Source organism: Rousettus aegyptiacus, unplaced genomic scaffold (assembly GCF_014176215.1).
Source record: "Rousettus aegyptiacus isolate mRouAeg1 unplaced genomic scaffold, mRouAeg1.p scaffold_m13_p_2, whole genome shotgun sequence".
Lineage (NCBI taxonomy): Eukaryota > Metazoa > Chordata > Mammalia > Chiroptera > Pteropodidae > Rousettus > Rousettus aegyptiacus.
Window position 1 is genome coordinate 61,505,032 of NW_023416295.1, and position 22,173 is coordinate 61,527,204.

The 22,173-nt window shown below is 37.1% G+C and overlaps 1 protein-coding gene and 1 pseudogene across 4 annotated transcripts in view; both read right to left on the reverse strand.

Annotated features, from left to right (window-relative positions):
- The window catches only part of ARL6IP6 (ADP ribosylation factor like GTPase 6 interacting protein 6), a 198,682-nt gene that overhangs the window by 60,536 nt on the left and 115,973 nt on the right, over positions 1-22,173 (reverse strand). The window lies entirely within an intron of this gene.
- On the reverse strand, positions 9,599-9,717 carry LOC118613909 (annotated as a pseudogene).

Genomic DNA, 22,173 nt, shown 5'->3' on the forward strand with positions numbered 1-22,173 from the left:
AGGCTATTTACCCAAAGGCACACTTACAGCAATAAAAAAAATAGATAAGCAAAGCAACAGACAACAATATGGGTAAATACTAGCAATAAAATAAGTTTATCAGTAAATCCCAAAATTACATACCACTTAATACCTTTATTTGTAAAGCTAAAACAACTATAATTACAATTTATAATATTTAGGGTTAGGCATACATTATAAATATAATAAAACTACATAAAACACACAGAAATAAATTGATTAACATAATAGGATCAAAGCCACTTATTACCATTTATAGTTAGAGGCTGGAAGATAGGATATAGAGTAGGAACATGGTTAAGATTAGACATGACACAGTTAGATAAAGGTTATTGCCAAGGACCTAGCTTTGGCGCTGGGTAGCAAATTCATTAGTGCTTATTACATTATTGAACATAACAATATCAGTCTCTGTATCAGCCAAGATCCATTTAGGAAAACCAAAACCACACCATTTATTTTAACAGAGAAAATTTAACATAGGGAGTTGGTTAAATCAATATTTGAGAAATTTAAAAAGCAAAAAAAGAACAACATAAAGGTAGCATATGGTAACTGCAGGAATAATCTACCACTGTTAGGGCTGGAAGAACAAAAGGAAAAGGTCAGGATTATCAGAATTTATAACCTTTAAATATGGGGCTCACATAGTCTGAGGAGGGGGCCCTGCTAGCCTGTGCTAGTTCCTCTGAGGGGGCACAGTAAAGCCAGTCCTGAAGGTGCTCATAGAAGCCGGAAACCAGAATCAACTGACGCTATCAGAGCAAGGCCATTAAGAAAGCAATACTGAAAGGAACAATGAGCAAACCAGGAAAGAGTAGTTCCTTTGCCCATCTCATCATCCACTCTCTCTGCAAGCCCCTGTCAGTGGAACATGACAGGGAGCCAGCTGGTCAAGGAGGAATATGGTTAGCAAAATCACAGCCCCAGAAACACAGGGTAGAGAAGGATGGGTTTGGCACTGAGAAACAATAGCTTACTAACTGGCACACACAGGTAAGCTAGGTTACACTGTTCTGACAACCCAAAATCTCTAACACGATTTACTTTAAGTATATTTCCTGTCTCCTCCATGTCCAATGCAGGTCATCAGGGAGGCTCTGTTCAGCATAGCCACTTGAGGACTCAGACTTATGGAAGTTTTCTTAATCACCACAATACTGGAAAGTATGTATGAATCCTTGCTTTCCATGCTTCTATTTAGAAATGATACAGGTCACTTCTGGTCACATTTTGTTGGCCAAAGTAAATCATATGAACATGCCAAATCTCAGAGGCTATGGGCGGGGGGCGGGGTGGGGTGTAGTGCAACTCCCCAAAGAGCCAAGTAAATGAATAAAAATGTCCATTCATGGACTAAAAATGAGAATATGTCATAAACCTAAAATTGCAATTAATCAGTTGTAGACACCTAAAGTAAATATGTATGTGCACACACGCACACATACACACACTTACTATATATATATACACACACACGCACACACTTTAATACCTTGTCATGCTACATATAATGTTTCCAAGATAGTTTAATGACTGAGATTCTGTATCTGCAAAATTACCTTAAAAATTTTGTTCCCTAAACCAAAGCTCTAAAGGGAAAATGTATTGATAATATTTTAAAGTCATTTTTATTAGATTAAAAGAAAACAATGTGACAATGGAAAGAAGACTGTCCTCAATGTGAAAAATCTGAGTCCCAATATTGATCTCCTTGACAAGGCTTCAGTGAGCAAGACTGAATTAGGCCAACAATTCAAATGGGTTTAATTTCAAGCACCATTTTCTAATGCTTGGCAGTTACTGGTAGCAGAACAACTAGCCTGCTTATACAATACTCTTACTTCATTTCTCCCAACTGTGGCCATGAGTTGCTTCTCGAAACTCTGAGAGGCCAAACTTTTCTAATTGATTATAGACAGTAATAATGTTTTACCCCTATCTTTAACAAGTCAAGAGACACATTTGAATCTTTAAAACTCTCCTCTGTGTGACTAATTTATATTTTTCTTCTCTAAATACTTTCCAGTTTGGCCTGTATCCCTGAAACAGTCAGGTACATAGAGTAGAAGATAGCACATACCTGCCAATTTCACACCTAAAAATAAGTCTCTTGGAAGAGGCAGAAAAATGTGTAAAGCCTTTCAATTTCCAATCATAAGAGCTACTGTCCCCGCTCCTTTCTACTTTTTAGCCAGTATATAGACAATATGACAACCTGGATGAGCCAAAGAATAGCTCAGGCAAGTGCATTTGTTAGCATAGGACCTGCTAATGAACATTCAGACATGGTGTGCTGAAACATCTCAAAATGGTCCTCTCACAAGCTCAAAGTGTTAAGCCCCTAATCCTGTGCTGAGTCTATATGTAGACTTGAGGCGGAGGAGTGTACTTTATGCAAGAGAGGAGGGATTCTAGTGATCAGAGGAACACTTATACTTCCTAACATCCCCTCAATCATGCCCTAATAAGGCTAGGTCACTTTAGTCCTCAGATTTCTTTTAAGATACCTACTTTAGAGGCTTTAGTCTCATAGCATCATCTCTTTTCAAATAATCATGTTCCTAACATAGCACCAGCAGGTGTGGCTTGGGTGCATGTTTGGCTAGACTCTGGAAACTTCAGGTGGCACAAACTCAATTCAAACTGCTTAGGCAGAAAAAGTCCATTTTGACTCATAAAACCTGAAAATGCATCTGGCATGACTAGATCCAAAGGTTCAACAATATAGTCAGGAATCTGGCTCGACTTCTCTTGGATCTGTTCTTCTCTTCTTGGCTTCATTCTCAAGCTGGCTTTTCCAGTGTGGCGGCAAAATTAGCCACCAGCATCTCCAGCTCCATTCTGCTGGGATTTCTAACCTCTTTCCCAACAGCTCTAAAAAAAATACAGGGCAATGTAGTCCTCGTGGCAAAATCCTGAGCCATATGAGAAGCTAAGGTAATGTTCAACCTCATCTATACCACTTGGGCTGGGAGTGATGAAGGTTAGTGTACAAAGAAAATCAGGGAGTATATATGAAAGAAATGGATACACATGAAAAAAAAAATCAATACATGCCCAGGACAAGTATGGATGATTTAAGTATGCAGCTGACACTAAGAGTTCTCAGGCAATGCCTAGTCAACTCCCAGGGCCCATTCAATAACAACAATATAGCAAAAAATAAACTGAAGATGTAGTAAAGGAAAAATAACTATAGTCTGCTTTGTTTTTAATAGCATGGAAAGATAAAAGGATAGCGGGAGAAAAGAAGGGGTATAGGAAGGGAAAATATAAGGAAGGGAAGGAGGGCCCAGAGTGTCATCGTAAAATCTTTTAAAAAGACAGACTCTAAGCTTCATGCCTCAAATTGTGAGAAGCTTAATACCTGCTACATGGTTGCTGCAAATTCCTGGGATGTTTGTGTTCTCATGTCACGGTCACAAGGAAGATTCTGCTTCCTTTCCATTCTGTATGACCCTTCTCACACCTTAACCTCTACCCCTAGCTTCTTTCTACATACCAATGGTTTCTTGGATTTCCCAAATCTGCAGCAAAGACCCAAGATGTCCCTTGAGCCTCAGTGCACACTCCTCTTTCTGCTAATGTAGTAATGGGAGTATCTCAGCTCCCTCAAGAAAACAACCCTTCAGCTTCCACTATAGCCCTCTCTCCACAGGGTTCAAACTCAAAGCCTTAAAGCTAACAGAATGACCATAACTGAGGTAAACACCACACTGTTCTCCCCTCCTACCCTAAGACCTTAAGGAAAACCTTCTCCATCTTTCAGCAAGAAAAACCTTTAAAGCAAGTTTATTCAAATAGATCTGCCCTTTATTCTCTTACCAGGTGACTAAACTTTCCCAGACACTCATGCCAACTCATACTCAAGCCAGGATGTCTAACAAATAGCAAAATGGTTCCATGACTATGCATGAAAGGTGACTTTAGGAGTTATGATACTTCAATATAGGATCTTCCAGATTTCTGCCTTTAATTTACCATACAACACTTAATGAATGTGATGGCTTCTAAAGCATCTCATCCATTAATTTTATGAGGTATCATTGATTTACCTCCAGAAATGCCAGATTGCATTTTGCCAAGAGAAGGTCTTTTTTATTATTACTTTGTCCTCTTTTTAATTACTTTTAGTCTTGAGTACATTTTTCTTCCATGTGAGCTTACAGTCCCAAGCCAGATTTTCATCTTTATTTCTATATCTTTATATCTTACTCTCCTTGCCCAACTTTTGAAGTAGTTATACTTAGAAAAAAGCACCCAAGTGAACATCACCAATTTCCTCAATGCAGCTACATCAGCACATGCCTTTGAATGTTTCGATCCAAAAGCTTATCAAGCAAGGAAAATTAAGGCTCAAAGGACAAGGAGATCTTATGACATCCTACATAACCTGAACAGCATGGATCAAATACACCACGAAGGCACAGGGCTAAAGCTCACCCTTGAGTCATACAGGATGAGTGGAAAAGCTGGCAGCACAGAACTAAATAAGGAGCAGTGGTAAAAGGAACTTCAGCAGAGTCTAGGCAGCCAGACCCCGGGCAGAACACAGAAGTACAATCCCTGCTCCAAGCATGTTAAAGTGAAAAAACGGACTACAGAAGCTCTTACCTAAAAGGCACGTTTTTCTTTTGAGGAAAATAACAGATAAGGAGCAGAAATTGGAGATCTACTTACTTTCTTTTTCCTCCAACACTTACTGAACTAAGCTAGAAACAGCTTCTTAGAGCTCTTATTCTCTACTTGACAACTTTCTAAGGAAATATAATGCTACTGATTTACTTCGTTATTTAATATCTCATCTACAGTGCCTTGCCACAATTTACCTGGGAGACTTGCGAATAAGAATTATGCAGCAAATTTTTGGTGGCTGAGAGATATCATAAATGGAGGTTCTATTAAAAAAAAATTAAAGAACAGGAACTCTAGCCAGAACTAGATCAGATGTTTGGTTAGGGCTAATCACAGAATACAAGGTTTAACTCTGTAAGGTTGACCGAGTCTTCAGATATAGTCTATGACTCAAAGTCTTCCTGGGGAGCACTAGAAAGATCTGTATGGGGGAGGAAATATGTGTTGTGTTCACAAAGAATTCAGATTCCACTCTTTGAGGAAGGCATGGAGAGAAGAAACTAGAGATGATCTTTTTGCTCGGTTTATTGAGAATTTATTGCCTACTTAGTTTCTCATTACCTCTGCATCATAAGCCTCACTGATGTGACCTCATTGTACAACAAAAACCAATCTTAAAAATAATATAACAAGACTCATACTGTGTAGGTATATGCACATATATTTAATAAATAGTTGTTGGTGAGAAAAATGAAAGGAATAAAGAAGAAAGGAAAAGAGTGAGGAAAGGAAGAGAAAGAAAAGAAAGAAAAAAGTATGAATTCAATATTCTTAATATTTTATATAAACTTTTACTTTCTAAAGGAAAAAAATCAGACTGTTAATATATTTTATCTTGACTTATTAATTCACTTACATTTAAAATGTACAAAGATAAATATTAGATCATTTTTATTAATATTTAATGCAACACTTTTATTAAGAAAGGACAAAATTATACAAGAGGAGAATTATTTTAGAAAGCTTAGATATGTGGTCATAGAGTCCAGGAAACAGAAATGTCTAAGTATTCCAAGAGGGTATGCCTATCTGGTGGTTTTGCAGAGTCTGTTTTACCTGAAGAACTTTTAAGCAGAAAATTAATTGTATGCTCAACTTTCTAGTCCTGGCTAAAACAGAATCCACAGGCGCCCACAGAAATTTGACCACCTTTATATCCTACTCACTCTTTTCTTTAAAAGGTTACCTTGCTTTAAGGAGGAACAAAGCATGCTTTGTCAGAGGATTGACCTTATTAGAGGTAATCCAACTACTTTTCCACTTTAGACAAAATGTGATTTCTTAAGTTTCTGAAAAACAAAGGCATTAGGAAGAAATGCGAATTTCAGACTTTGGAAAATACAAGTAGCAGTGGCGAACATTATGATAAGTTCATTTTCTGAATTTGGTTTAAAAAGATCAGATTTGAAGTTTGTCAGCCATCTGTTCCCCTCTTTATCACAAGCAGATAATATATACTATAAAGGGGCCAAGTCACCTAAAATTTTATTGGTTAGGCTGAATGTTATTTAAAAAATACAGAAATAAAATTAAGAAAAAAAAACTGTAAATTCATAAATATGTAAGAATTTATTCACAAGTCCTCAACAGTTGTTCTACCACATCAATGAGGGGCTGAAAAGAAATTAAAACCAGGGATCTCATATATGCCCTAAAAAAATAAACAATAAGAAACAAACAAAAACTGATCTAGCCTGGCATGTAAGGAAGTTAAAAGTTGCTACTTCATCCTAACAAGTAGAAAACTGACTACACTGAAAAGTATCGACGACAACTCTTAGGTTTGTCAGAGAAGTAATATCACAGAACAAACCTCTGCCCTGAAAATTGGAGAAACTGGTGGAGAAAAGAGAGAATCACAATTTACTACAGCAAAAATCCACAAACAAAAACTGCCGTGAAAACCAGTGCCAACTTAGGGAAACATGAATTGTAACGGATTAATTTCTGAAAGCACAATGTAAAACAGTCAGGGCGAAAAAGTTCAGAGGGATTTATTCAAGAAGTACCTCACATTTTGTGAGTTTTACCTCCAGGAGCTCTACCAGGGCCTCACAGTAAATATCAGAGAAAAATTCCTTCTTGCAGCAGGCAGAAAAAATCAGTAAGTACATAATTGAACTCAACTGTACCATTGATCACTGGACACAATTGACAGCTATAGACTACTTCATCCAATGGCACTCTGTTCAAGTTCACATGGAATATTAACCAACATGTATTACATACTGTGCCATAAAACACCCCTTAACACATTTTAAAGAACAGAATTTCTACAAAGTCTGCTCTCAAACCACCACGAGAGAATCAAACTAGTAATCAATAACAGAAAGATAACTAGGAAATCCCAGGATACGTGGAGATTAAACACCACATTTCTAAATAACATGTGGGTCAAAGAAGAAATCTCAAGTTTAAAAATATTTTTAATTAGGATTTCCAGTCAAGATGGCAAAGTGGGTAAATGCTGTGGCTGCCTCCTCTCAAAACCACATCAAAATTACAACTACACTGCAGAACAACCATCATTGAGAATCACTTGAGGTCTACCTGAACAGAAGTCCTACAACTAAGGACATATAGAAAAAAACCACATTAAGACTGGGAGGAGAGGCAGAGGCATTGAACAAGCTGATCCCACACCCAAGTATGGTGGTTAGACATCAGGAGGGATATCTCATCTATAGAGGTTCCCCTGAGGAGTGAGGAGCCCCAGTCCCACACAAGGTTCCCCAGCTCAGGGTTTCAGAGCCAGAAACAGAAGTCCCCACAATTTCTGGCTGTGAAAACCAGTGGAGATTGTGGCTGAGTGAGATGAAGGGCTGCTGGAGTCCCAGGAGCTCCTCTTAAACATTGATCACAGGAACTTCCTTGTTGAAGGACTCACTCACTGTAAGCTACAGCACTGTGGCAGCAGCTTAAAAGACACCAGGGACATATGGGGAGGAACTGAATTGTCTGGCTTAGGGGCAAAGGCTGGATGGGCAGACTCAGGCTGTTCCAATATCTGAATCTCCATCACCCTGGCTAACACTGGTTACCCTATCCTGATGATTCCCTGAGACCTTACCCCACCAAACTTGCAGACCCATCCAAGCTGCCTACAGTGGCTTTTCCAATAAAGACTAATGCTGTGGCCTTTCCTAAAATCTCTCAAAGGTTCACAAAATGTAAACAAGCAAAGTTTTGGCCTCAGTGTACCACATACCTCTTGCTAAGCAGCCCCAACCTGGCACTAGCAGCAGCCAGTCTTGGTTCAGGCTTGGCCTCTTTAGGCACCTCCAAGCCCAGCACAGGTGGTGGCCATCTTCAGACTGCTTGGTGTCTCATGCCAGGTGGCCCCCAAAAGGGCGCAGGTGGAAGCTGAACTTGGCCTGCACAGGGCCCTCGCCCAGGAGGCCCCGAGGCAAGCATATCCAGCTGCCAACTTCAGAGCTATAGCACATCTGAAGACAACACACCCAAAGGGCAAAAAGGGCAGGCACCCGAGCCCTGCTAAAGCAAATCCTGCTCCATAAGGTCAGCCACTCACCAGCCAGTCTTCACGATCAATCAACCCTAGGGTCAATTCCTCCCATTGATGTGCAAACGGCAATCAGGGTTCAATTACAACAGGAGAGCACACACAACCCATACAAGGGACACACCTGGAGTACTCAGCTCAGGTGGCCAGGGAGATAGCACCACTGAACCCTACAGGACACCTACTATGTGAGGTCACTCTACTAAGACCAGAAGACTTAGGAACCCTACCTAATACATAGAAACAAACACAGGGAGGCACCCAAAATATGGAGACAAAGAAACATGTCCCAAATGAAAGAACAAAACAAAGCTCCAGAAAAGGAACTAAACAAAATGGAGACAAGCAATCTACCAGATGTAGAGTTCAAAACACTGGTTATAAGGATGCTCGATGAACTTAGGGGAAGAGCAAATGAACTCAGTGAGACCTTTAACAAAGATAGAAAACATAAAATTGGAGTTAGAACCAATCAGAAATGAAGAATACCTCAGGAGGAATCAATAGATTAGGTGAAGCAGAAGATCGAATCTGCAGCTTAGAAGATAAGGTAGCAGGAAACACCCAATCAAAACAGCAACAAGAAAAAAGAATCCAAATAAAATGAGGATAGTTTAAGGGGCCTCTGTGACAACATTAAACATACCAATGTTTGCATCATAAGGACACCAAAGAAGAGAGAGAGCAAGGAATTGAAAACCTATTTCAAGAAATAATGATGGAAAAACTTCCCTAACTTGGTGAAGGAAATAAGACTTATAAGCCCAGAAAGTGCACAGTCTCAAACAAGATAAACCCAAATAGACCCACGCCAAGACACATCATAATTAAAATGCTAAATGTTAAAGGCAAAGAAAGAACCTTAAAAGCAGCAAGAGAAAAGCAATTGGTTACCTAAAAAGGAGCTACCATAAGACTGTAAGCTAATTTCTCAACAGAAACTTTGCAGGCCAGAAGGGATTGGAAGGACACATTCAAAGTGATGAAAAGCAAGGATCTACAACCACAATTATTCCCAGCAAAACTATCATTTAGGATCGAAGGACAGACGAGAAAAAGTTAAAGGAGTTAATCAACACCAAACTAATATTACAAGAAATTTTAGAAGAAAAAGAAGGAAAAAAATATTTTAAAAAATATGAATAATAAAATGGCAATAACTACATATCTATCATCAATTACTTTAAATGTAAATGAATTAAATGCTCCAATCGGAAGATAGGGTGGCTGAATGTATAAGAAAACAAGACCCTTACATATACTTCCATCAAGAGACTCACTTCAGAGCAAAAGACACATACAGACTAAATGTAAAGGGAATGAAAAAGATATTTCATAAAAATGAAAATGAAAAAAAAAAAACAAAGCTGGGGTTGCAATACCTATACCAGACAAAATAGAATTTTTTTTTATAAACACCTACAGCACCTGGTATTCCTAGGTGGTCTCTCATCCAAGTACTAATCAGGCCTGACCCTGCTTAGCTTCTGAGATCAGACAAGATCCAGCACTTTCAGGGTGACATGGCCATAGACCAAAATAGATATTAAAACAAAAGAAATAACAAGAGACTAAGAAGGACTCAGTAATCCCAATTCTGAGAATTTATTTGAAGAAACTCAAACACAATTTCAAAGGGACATATGCATACATATGTTCATTGCAGCATTATACAATAGCCAAGATATGAAGGCAACTTTAGTGTCTATCAATGGATGAATGGATAAATAAGAGGTGGCACATATGTACAATAGAATCTTATTCAGCCATAAAAAAAAATACAACTTTGCCATCCACAATGACACCGAGACACAGAAGATATTATGCTGAGTGGAATAATTCAGACAGAGAAAGAAAAATTCCATATAATTTCACTTGCATGAGGTGTCTAAAGAACAAAATTAACAAACAAAACAGAAACAAACTTATAGATAAAGAAAACATTTTGATGGCTGCCACTTGAGAGGTGTGTTGGGGCCATGGGCAAAAAAGGGAAAGGGATTAAGAAGTACAAATTGGTAGTTACAAAATAGTCATGAGGATGCAAAGTATAGCATAGGGAATATAGTCAATAAAATTGTAATAACTATGTATGGTGTCAGGTGGTACTTGATTTATCAGGGTGATCGCTTCATAAGAGATATAAATATCTAATCGCTATGTTGTATAGCTAAAACTATTACAATACTGTATGCCAACTATAATTGAAAAATAAATAATAAATGTATGTTTAATGAAATGAAAATGAAAATACAATTTATCAAAATGTATGGGATACGGCAAAAGCAGTGGATCATAAACCTACATGTAAAACACAAAACTATAACACTCCTAGAAGATACTAAGGATAAAATTAGATGACCTTGGGTATGACAATGATATTTTAGACGCAACACCAAAGGCATGATTCAAGAAAGAAATAATTGAGAGGCTGGATTACATTAAAATTAAAAACTTTGGCTCTTTGAAAGACACTCTCAAGAGAATGAGAAGACAAGCCACCAATGGGAGAAAATATTTGTAAAAGATACATCTGATAAAGTATCATTATCCAAAATACACACAGAATTCTTAAAACTTATCAATAAGAAAACAAATAATTCGATTTAAAAATGGACAAAAGATCTGGACAGCTCATCACAGAAAATATACAGATCTTAACTAAGAAAATAAAGATATGTTCCACATCATATATCATCAGGAAAATGCAGCTTAAAACAACAATGAGATACCACTACACGTCTATCAAAACGGCCCAAATCCAAAACACTGATGGCACCAAACACTGAAGGGAATGTGGAGAAACATTGTTGGTGAGAGTGAAAAATGGTACATCCACTTGATCCAGCAATCCTGCTCCTTGGTATTTACCCTCAGGACTGAAAAATATATGTCTACACAAAAACTTGCACACAGAAAGGGATTAAGAAGCACAAATTACCAGTTATGATAACAGTCATGGGGACATAAAGTACAGCACAGGGAATTTAGTCAATAGTATTGTAATAACTATGAATAGTTTCATATGGGTACTCGACTTAGAGTGATAACTTTGTAAGGTATATAAATGTTTCATCACTATGTTGTATACCTGAAATTAATATAATATTGCATGCCAACTGCAATTGAAAAATTTTTTAAAAACTTGCACACAGATGTTTGTAGCACCATTATTTATAATCGCCCAAACACGGAAGCAACCAAGATGTCCCTCATTAAGTGAGTGGATAAACAAGCTGTGGTACAATCAGACAATGAAATATTATTCAACACTAAAAAGAAATGAGCTATCAAGCCATTAAGAAACATGGGATAAACTTAATTGCATATTATTAAATGAAAGAAGCCAATCTGAAAAGGCTACATAATGTATGATTCCAACTGTATGACATTCTGGAAAAGGCAAAACGTTAAAGACAGTAAAAGATTAGTGGTTGCCAGGGGTTAGGGAGGAGAAGGGGTACATAGGTAGACCATAGAGGATTTTTAGGATAGTGAAACTATTCAGTACAATATTACAACGATGGATACATGTCATTGTTCATTGATCAAAACCCATAGAATATAGAGCACCAAGAGTAAACCCTAATGTAACCTATGGACTTTGGCTGTTGTGCAGGGAGATTGTGCATGTGTGGGGACAGGGGCACATGGGAACTCTCTGTAGTTTCTACTCAATTTTGCTGTGAACTTAAAATTTCTGTTAAAAATAAAGTTTATTAATTTAAAAAATTAACAATAAATGCAAAGACAATTAAAATGAATTGGGAAACACATATCTCCCACAAAGACCGGGATACAGACTTTTTAATTCAACAAAAATATTTGAGCACCTGCCACATAGGAGTCACTGTCTGAGGTACTAGTAGTATAAAATAAAGGAGACCTAGATCCTATCTAGTGGGGTGAAGATATAATCATACAATTATAATCTATTGTGAGAAGTGCTATAATAAAGATAAGTACAAAGTATTATGGAGCACAGAAGAAAGAGATATAGAATTTCAACATTTAATTCATGTACTGAACTATGGAAGCTACTACCTGTGGAGATGAGATATTCTTATAATAAATAAATGTGTTAATTTGTACAAAATTTACAGAAGCTTAATAGTAAGATGAAAAGGAAAAAAGAACTAAAGATAAATCAGTGCTTTAGAATTTTCCACCTACCTTCTGTTCTCCTGCTAGGGATAAGAGAGTTATCTTAACAAAAAATGGATTTAATACCCAGACATCTACATATAGAATGTTCTGATTTTCTTCCTTTAATATATTCAGTGGCTCTCAATAATTAAGAAACATAAGAATTAGTGTACAGGGTTATAGACATGAAATTATGTATATTGCATTTTGTAGGCAGGCTACAGAATTTTTAAGGGTTCTTTAGACCATCCATACAAATGTGCTGACCTCACATGATGTTCTCTTAGCTGTCTACTAACTGTTTTAGGTGTTTTCCCCAGAGGATTAGCTCATTATTAGACCTTTTAAAATAGGTGATTTCATGCTTAGATTGGAATTCAAGTATCACATATAATCTGACTGGGAAATGCATAAAATATGATGTTACTCCCGAAAATTGTTATCATTGAGGGTACCACTGGTTAAAACCATTATACATAAAACTGAAGCTAGCGAACAAGTATGTTTGAATGGATTCTGGCACACACACAAATGTTAACTTGGCAATGACAGACATGGAAAAGAAGAACCTTACACTCAAGTGACCATTTCCCAAACACTATAATATTGAATATAAAATAGCTAAATGTATCTATGTTGTGGCATTACTACCCCTTAAGTCTCTGTATAGCACATTCCAGCCACAGTCATGTCACATTATTTTTTTAATGGCAATTGGCTGATACTACTTGCTTTGCACATTATGAAATTCCCCACAGACAGACATGGTTGGTTTCATGAATAGTTTAGAGGCAACATGTTGAGGTTAAGATGTTAGTATATAGCCTTGTTTATATTTATTCTTACGGTCAGTAAAAGAAAGAAGGAAGATAAGATCCTTTTTTTACTTCCAAGTTATGTAAAACAGATTAGGATTTCCCAAAACATGTTTTTGGAACACCAGTTTCCTAAGATATTTCATGAAGAGTTTCATGGACAAATGACTTTGGTAAATGACACATAGCATATCCCCTTCTTGGAAATTTATAAGGCACATTAAAATACAGAAAAATTTTAAGTCTAATAGCAAAGATATGTGTTTAGCTCTGTTTAACCAGGATTCCCAGACTGACTTAATTATGGAACTGAAGGGTGGCATAATATGCCATTCTAAAATTTGCCACTTAGGCATAAGGATTATTTCGAGTTAAAGGTACTTGAAGAATAGCAGGTACAAAATGAGTACTCTAACTTCCCCCTTTCTCTTTCCTTAAACAGAAAATGAAACTCCCATGTGAGAGCTGCCCTCCCTAAGCCAGGGGAGAAGTAACTTTCTTATCACCAGAGATGGGAGTTGAGGCCAAGAGAATTCTATATAAGCAGACCCTGTTAAAATAATTCTTATCTCCCTTTAGTCTCTCCATCTATTTTAGTTATTTTCCACAATTGCCTCTCTTTGTTCAAAGCAGTAAAAACAAAGGTTTTCCCAATTCTTCAGGTCTTTGTTTCCTTATGAGGGCTATATCATGTAAAACTTATTGTGAATAAATTTATATGCTTTTCTCCTGTTAATCTGCCTTCTACCTATTTAATTCTCAAGCCTGGCTGGAGATCTTAAGAGGTATGGGTAACATTTTTGCCTCCCCTACAGAACCCACTATACTTACTGCTCATTAGCAACCACAGAGAATGACTATTTTTCAGAGCACGCCATATAGAATGCTGCACTAAAGAAAACCATAGGGGCTAATTATTTTTTTTATCAGCCACAGTTAACATTCAATATTTTATTAGTTTCAGGTATACAGCATAGTGGTTAGACACTTATATAACTTACAAAGTGATCTCCCTGATAAGTCTAGTACCCACCTGACACTGTAGATGGTTATTACAGTATTATTGACTATATTCTCATAGAGGCTATTCTTGAAAGTGTGTCTCCCATTTTAAATGGAAATTCTTACTTTACAAAATAGATAAATGATGGGATTATTATTCAATTTTCATGAGCATTCACCATAAAATTATCTCTTAAAAACTTCCATCCTACATTTAAAATAAACTAATAAACTTTCAATTTGGTTTTATTAGTTAACTTACATGCAATTCTTTCAGAAAAATTAGTAATTGAAGTGGTCTTCTTAAAACATTCAATGTCGAAATAACTTTTTCCACCCAAGAATGATCTGACATAAAAAGTGAAGACTCCAGAATTCAATAATATATTAACTGACCGGGTCTTTTATTAAATACATTTTAAGTTATTAAAGTAACTTACATAAAGTAGGCACTCAATAAAGTCTAGTTGACGAGTTCAGTTGAACTGAGTTGCATTAAAGTGAATTGAACTGAATGGAATTGAATTATAACACAGTATGCTTATAGAGACTAAACATAAAAGAAAACGAGCTACAGTCTTCTGCCACCAATGTGTTTTTATAAACCAATCAGTTCTAAAGCAATTGGTAAGTAGAGGAATTGTACCAGTATACAATACAGAAATTGTGTTGATTGATACACATTTTTTTTTTCCAGGCAAGGGAAGCTAGTATAATGGAGGAAAAGTATAACCTTTAGCAGAAAAAGAGGGCAGTCTTAGCTTGGTAGCTTCACAGACAGGGTTCCTTCATTTCTATATTATTTCAAACGAGTGCCTGCATCCAGGATTTCTTCTCCAAAGAGGTGCACCACAGCCTTGAAATGCTCCTCTTCCTTTGCTCTGAGCTCCAATTCCAGTTGCACTGTCTCAAGTTAGCAAGTCTGCATTTCCATTTTATTTTTCTTGTGTTTTTTAACATTCCCTGAGGCAGCTACTAGCTGTTTTGCCTTCAGACACTGTTACCATGTTTGTTAATGTTCCAGTCACAAAGTTGCATAGATTTTAAGTGGTCTGAACCAATTTTATTTTCCCATAAACCTTGTTATTTTCAGTACACAATTTTTCAGAATAAATGTTTTCCGGGAAGATAAATTTCATGTTCTGCCAAAAACTATGGCAGTTATAAATTAATTTCTTAAAGAATGGATGACTAGTATGTTTTGATGATATGGACTGTCATTAGTTTGTTTATCTAATCCCAAGGAATTTCGAGGAGGAGAGCAGTTGGGAGTTAATCAATTAGCTCTGTTATGGCTTGAATGACTTCAATGTCTTCCTAACCCTTCCATTTGCTCTCATCTGGTGTCTTTTTTCTGTTTCTTGAAAGCATCATGCCCATCTCAGGGCTTTCACAAACATTCTCCTTCTCGTCATCCAAGACTCAGCTCAGATGTTATCTTCTCAGAGAAACCTTTTAAAACCACATTACTTAAGGCTGCACTGCTCCAAACTCCTGTCCTCTCACACATCACATTCCCCTTTCATTGCCTTCCTAACGTTTAACATTTCCTAATTTTTGTTTGTGGTTTGTCAGACTCATAAAAGCTTGGACTAAATTTACTTTATTGAAGCCAGAGACGAGGGTGCTCATAGCCAGAGGGATGGGTACAGCTAAAAGGCCCCATCATCTGTAATCCACAGTCTACCTACCTATGTTTTCGGTCTCATTGCATACTGCTTTCCCTAACACCTACCCATCACAACCCTATCAATTATTGAAAATTTAGAAGGAACAACCAGTCTCCTAACTTGATCATAGGCCGCACACTACTTCTGCTCGTTCACTGATAAATCTTCAGTGTCTAGAACATGTTTGCTTCTAGGAGGTACTATAAGAAATATTTCTTCCATCATCATACATTTGACTACCTTTACCTTTATCTACAGAAGGAGATTTGATTTTGAGTGGTGAACACACAACGTAATATACAGATGATATATTACTGAATTGTACATGCAAAGTCTATATAATTTTATTGACTAATGTCACTCTAATAAATCTAATAAAATAAATAAATAAATATCAAAAAAATATTTCTTGATTGTGTGACATAACAAAAGAAAAAAACACTAATTGACAAATTAAAAGATATTTCTCCAGCTATTCAACCCTTAACTAGTTGAATCTAGTCCATTCGTTGTGTTCTCTCCTGTGCGGTTGTGCTCACTGTCTGATCGGCTTTCGACGCATATAGGTGAACAGAACTACCACACTTTCCAGCTCTTTTTGTTTTCTGTGTTTTCTTATGGCACATTCTTCAGCTGTTTTCCCTGTTAGCTTTGATGTTTCTTTAAAAAAAAGATGTGTATCATCTAAAGACAACAGTTAAAAACAAGTAGAGTCAATAGATGTCTTAGTGACTCAAACAATTTGAGTACAGTGTATTCTAGTGGAAACACTGGCTTCGAAAGAGATAATAGATAACAGATTGAAGGATCTTAATATTGATTTTGGAATGGGTTCATGTCCATAGAGCCTTATGTTTTTTATTGTTATAAAATTTGTGAAAATAAATTTCTGTCTCTATGATTATTCTTTTAAATATGACATAAAATTCCTATTTTTTCCCCTTTTTCCTAATCCAAGCTCCAAATTCAAAGAATGATTCTTCAGGAAAGCGAACTACTTTAGATCTATAAGATCAAAATTGTGCTTTAGTTGGAATTAATATTTAGATTATCCATTATAATAAAATTACTAATTAAGCCATAAAAATTGGAACCAAATAGATATTTTGGTCTATAGGAACCATTTGATATGAATATATGCTTTTTAAAATTTTTTTGAGTAAATTTATTATTTAGGTTGGTGTCATATAACTATAATCACAGTGAAAGATATGAGCACTGGCAATAGTTGGTACTTTTGTTCATTCGCCTAATGTCACTGAATAATTCCATTCATGATTATAATGTTCAAATTTAACACAGACAAATATTTCTATTTCATATATACAAGTTCAGGTACCTGGCACTTTTTATAACTCAACAGGAGCTTTGAGTCCCACTGGCTCCCACAGCTGCTCCACTGTCATGTTCTAACAGGGCTACAGAGTCATTACCCTGTATGCTGTCTCACAACTAGAAAGAGCCTTTGATGCTTTGAATACTATTTTCAAATGTAAACAATATCTTTAAAGTAAAAATATTGAAAACTTTGGGCCTAATGCAGCTGCAAATAAAAAATACTAGGAAACTGAATGTTCCCACTACAATAACAAATGAATTCATTGTAGATGATGCATTTTCTATTAACTGGTGCTATGGGGCCTAGGTAGCTTAGCTGTCAAGAAATTTCCCATATGGTTGCTAAGCACGAATCAGTCCAACACTAATGAATCTCATCCTATTTACCTCAGTTGTAAAACCATTATATAAATGAATTCAATTTAGCATGGAGGATAAACACAGTTAGCAAGCTAAAAGATAAAAAAAGACAGGGAGAGCTTGATGTGAATACACAGTGACAGTTCCACAGAGAAGTTTTCACCAGATTCGTCATATAAATATAAGCTAATAAACAGTAGTTAGTTGTTATTTTAATGTTAATATTATTTGATGATGATAGGTAACACTGACTTCCTAAGGTATATTGGGTATTGTTCTACTAAATGCAAAGTACTTTGTAGTCAACTCACTACAACAAGCTCTACTTTAGAGATAAAGAAGATGGATCTTAGGCTTATGGTCGAGATGGTGGAGTAGGTAAATTCTGTGCTTGCCTTCTCTCATCAAAATTACACTACACTACAGAGTTACCTGAAGTTTAGCTGAACAGAAGTCCTACAACTAGAAACACACATTAGAGACAACCTTGAGACTGGTAGGAGGGGTAGAGTTGTGAATGGTCTGGTCCCACACCCACACGTAGCAGTTGAAAATCAGGAGGAATATATCAGCTGCGGAGATCCCTGCAGAAGAGTGAGGGGCCCTGGCCCCACACCAGGCTCCCCAGCCCAGTGTCCAGTGCCAGGAAGAGTAGTACCCACAACTTCTGGCTGTGAAAACCAGCAGAGATTGTGGCAGAGTGAGATAGAGAATTGAAAAAGTCACAGATGTTTCTCTAAAGGGGCCCATGTATGGACTTACTCAGTAACAGACTCCCTCGCTCTGAGCTCCATCTCTGGAGCAGCAGCTTAAAAGTTACCAGGGACATACGGGAAGGGACTGAGTTGTCTGACTTCAGGGTGAGGGTTGGAGAGGCAGCTTTCTCCCAGACAGAAGTGCTGGCAGAAGGCATTGTTCCTTCATTGAGCCCTCCCCAGCCTGGCTTGAAGACCCAGCCATATCTGAGTCTCCTGGGTGGTTGCCCCACCCAGGTGATTCCCTGAGACCCTACCCCTCTCACTGTGTCCACTTCCAATGGACTTCTCATACAAATGCCCTGTCTTGGCTCTTGCTGTGTACTTTCTTAAAATCTCTCAAAGGTTCACAAAACCTTAGGAAGCAGCATCAGGCCTCAGTGTGCCCCATACCTCTTGCTGGGTAGCTCCAATCCCAACACTAGCAGCAGCCAGCCTGGGTTTGCAGCTTGGCTTTTTGAGGCACTTCCAACCCTAGCATGGGTGGCAGCCATCTGCAGATTGCTTGGTGGTTCATGCCAGGTGGCCCCAGGCAGGGCACTGGCTGTGGCTGAACTTGGCCTGTGGCAGGGCCTCTCCCAGGATGCCCCAGTCTGCACAACTGGTGGTTGGCTTCGGTCTGAGCTGCAGCACCACCAGTAGTCACATCTGAGGACAACATACCCAAAGGGCACCAGAACCTTTTACTTTAGCAGCCACCAGAACCCTGCTAATGTGAATCCTGCTCCATAGGGTCAGCTCCTGCACAATAGCTCCTCTGCTAATCACGGCCAATCAGCCCGAGGGACAATCCTTCCTACTGACAAGCAAATAGCAATAGAAGCTCAATTATAGCAGGAGGGCACACACAACCCATATAAGGGACATACCTGAAGTAGCTGGCTCAGGTGACCAGGGAAGGCTGTGCCACTGGGACCCACGGCATGCCTACTATATAAAGCCAATCTACTAAGACTGGGAGACATAGCAACCCTGCCTAATACATAGAAACAAACACAAGTAGGCAGCCAAAATGGGAAGACAAAGAGACATCCCACATGAAAGAACAGAACAAAACTCCAGAAAAGGAACTAAACAAAATGGAGACAAGCGATCTACCAGATGCAGAGTTCAAAACACTGATTAAAACATCTATTAAAATAATGGATTGCTATTGTGAAAATTAGACTACCTTGCCCCAATATTTTCTAAAGTTACAGACATTTTCATTTTCTTGTGCTTTCTAAAATGCAGCCTTATCTTCCAAAGTTTATGGTTCAAACTACAAAGAAGGTGAAATCTGGCCATTGACAGCCTTTGTAAGGACATCTAGAGAAACCTAGATAAAGACTTCATAAGTTCATAGGCCCCAATAGAGCAAACCAAGGGACACAGAGGTGGTCAAGGTCATAGTCCTATGACTACTGATGCATAGATATAGCAAATTCAAAAAGAATTATTTACAGAATGCTCTCAAAGCCTCTGTGGCTCTGTAAATCAAATTATCTTTAATAACTACTTTAAATCCAATAAATATTCAGTTGTTACAGTTGTTACCTCCTAACTGAAAATCAATTACTCAGTTTAGTAAGATTTTGTAGCTTTGTCTGATCTACCTGGAAACAACGTAGGGCCAGCAAAGTCATGGCGAATGAAGCAAATCCTCCTTTTGCCTTCTCTGTAAATAAAAAAGCTAAAAAAAAAAATCACTGATGCAGGGAAATGATCCACTTTTTAATTGGACCATAACATACTGTTAAATGTATAAATCTGAAATATACAGCTAATTGAATCTTTATATATGTATAATCCCTTTTTTAATATTCACTCTTATAATCATGTTCAAATCTCAGACATCTCCAGCATAACAGAAAGTTCCTCTGTGCCCTCTCCAGATCAATATCCCCCACCAAAGATAAGCACTGTTCTAATCTTTATCCTAATGGGTCCATTGTGCATGCTTCTAAACTAAAAAAAAAAAAAAAAAAAAAAAAATTGAACCATACTGATATAGTATGTATCCTTTTGTACCTGGCTTTTTCTACTCAACATTATTTTTAAGATTCATCCATGTTGTTGCTTGGATCAATAGTTTATCCTTTTTTTATTGTTATGCAGTATTCTATTCTGTAGAGGATATTTCAATCGTTTCTAGTGTGGGACTATTCTGGCTAATGGTGATATGAATATTCTCATACAAATAATTTCTGTCAAGTAACACAATACCCAGGACTAACATTGCTGGACCATAGTATAGGTGTATAATCATCCTTAGTAGATTTTTCTAAATAGTTTTCCAGAGTAATTATACCAATTTGACTCCCACCAGCAATATATGAGACTTCCAATTGCTTCATATACTTGACTGGTATATTGATTTTTAAATTAGCTGCGGGCAAGAATCTTTCTCAAATTTGCCTGTGACCTCCAAATTTCTATAGTCATTCCCTGAATCTAATTACAGTCTTTATAACTCAGATTAAAGCAACAAGAAATGTTTATTCAGATAGTTAATCTGAAATAAATGAAATGCAAAGAATTCTTTTTTCGTCAGATCAAATATAAACATTTTTGATAACAGTAAATGTCTGGCTAAAGGAGAAAAACATTGAGGTTCCTGTTGAACGTGTATGTGAGAGTATGACATGTGCTTGTTTCACAAAAGTGTATGTTTGGGGGCAAGCTGGCTGACCATGGCTTTCCACAAGAATTAAGCAATTTAGATAATTCTATTTTTTTCCCTTTGAAAACAAATTTGCCTTTAGCCAACACAGTGGAGAATGAGAGCTTCTCCTTGGCAAAGCGAAGTCTCTGCTTTATCCTATCCATCTTCATTAACTGTCACAAGAGCAAATATAAGGAAGTTCCACTTTCAGAAATTTATTCTTGAACAAATTTGATGATGAAATTTGTGCAAAAAGGCCCATTTGTCAAAAATATAGAATGTACATAGTTGTGAGATAGAACATTTTGATAAAGTGGAAGATAATAAAATATTTCTTAAAATTAACACAGACATGTCCATGCTATCTCATATTAATTTAAGAGTAAACAGACACTGCCTTTCTCTAAAATTCTTACAAAATAATTTACTTTCCCCTGGCATATGTCATACATATCAATTCTATTCAGCTTTAATTACTATTCTTCATCAGAAGTTTCTTTAAGCTTCCATTTCCTCAAAGTCTGAGTGTTACTAACATCCAAACATTCTTTCAAGTGCAACATTTTTTTGTCATAAAAAGGTATCCAAGACCATTCTTCTAGATGATCAAACAAGATAGTTCAGAGAGTTCATGTCTCCTCATTCTATAATGTCATTACTGAAGTAACATTTTGCTTCTCTAAGTACAAACACAACCTCTCTAAGAGTTTACTCTTTCCATCTTCTCTTATAAATACGAGCCTCATTCTGTGAACTTTGTGAAAGTCTCTACTATAAAATGACATCACAGAAATTGCTTTTGATTAGTCCAAAGCCCTTTCATCTTCTGAAAGACTGTGAACTCAAATGCTGCGATGGGTTTACTTTGGCTCACCATGCTGGGATACCTAATTTTTCATATTTTAATTTCAGAGTGTTCTCCTGGGCCTCTCTGCTTTAGTCTTTGGCTGTTTCTCTCTAATTAACCTGCCATCTACACTTCTTCCCTTCTCCCAGCTCATTTAATATGCTAATGCAAACTCCATTTTTCACCCCCCCCACCTCACCTGGATTTTTTTTTTTTTTCATCTACAGCACCCAGTGTTCCTAGGTGGTCTCCCATCCAAGTACTAACCAGGCCCGACCCTGTTTTAGCTTCCAAGATCAGATCACTTGGATTCTTAAAACAGACTTTTAATAGATCCCTTTACATTCAGTCTGTCTCCATTTTCCGCAGCAAAAGGAAACTTTCAAAACATCAATTTGATCAAGTTATTCCTTG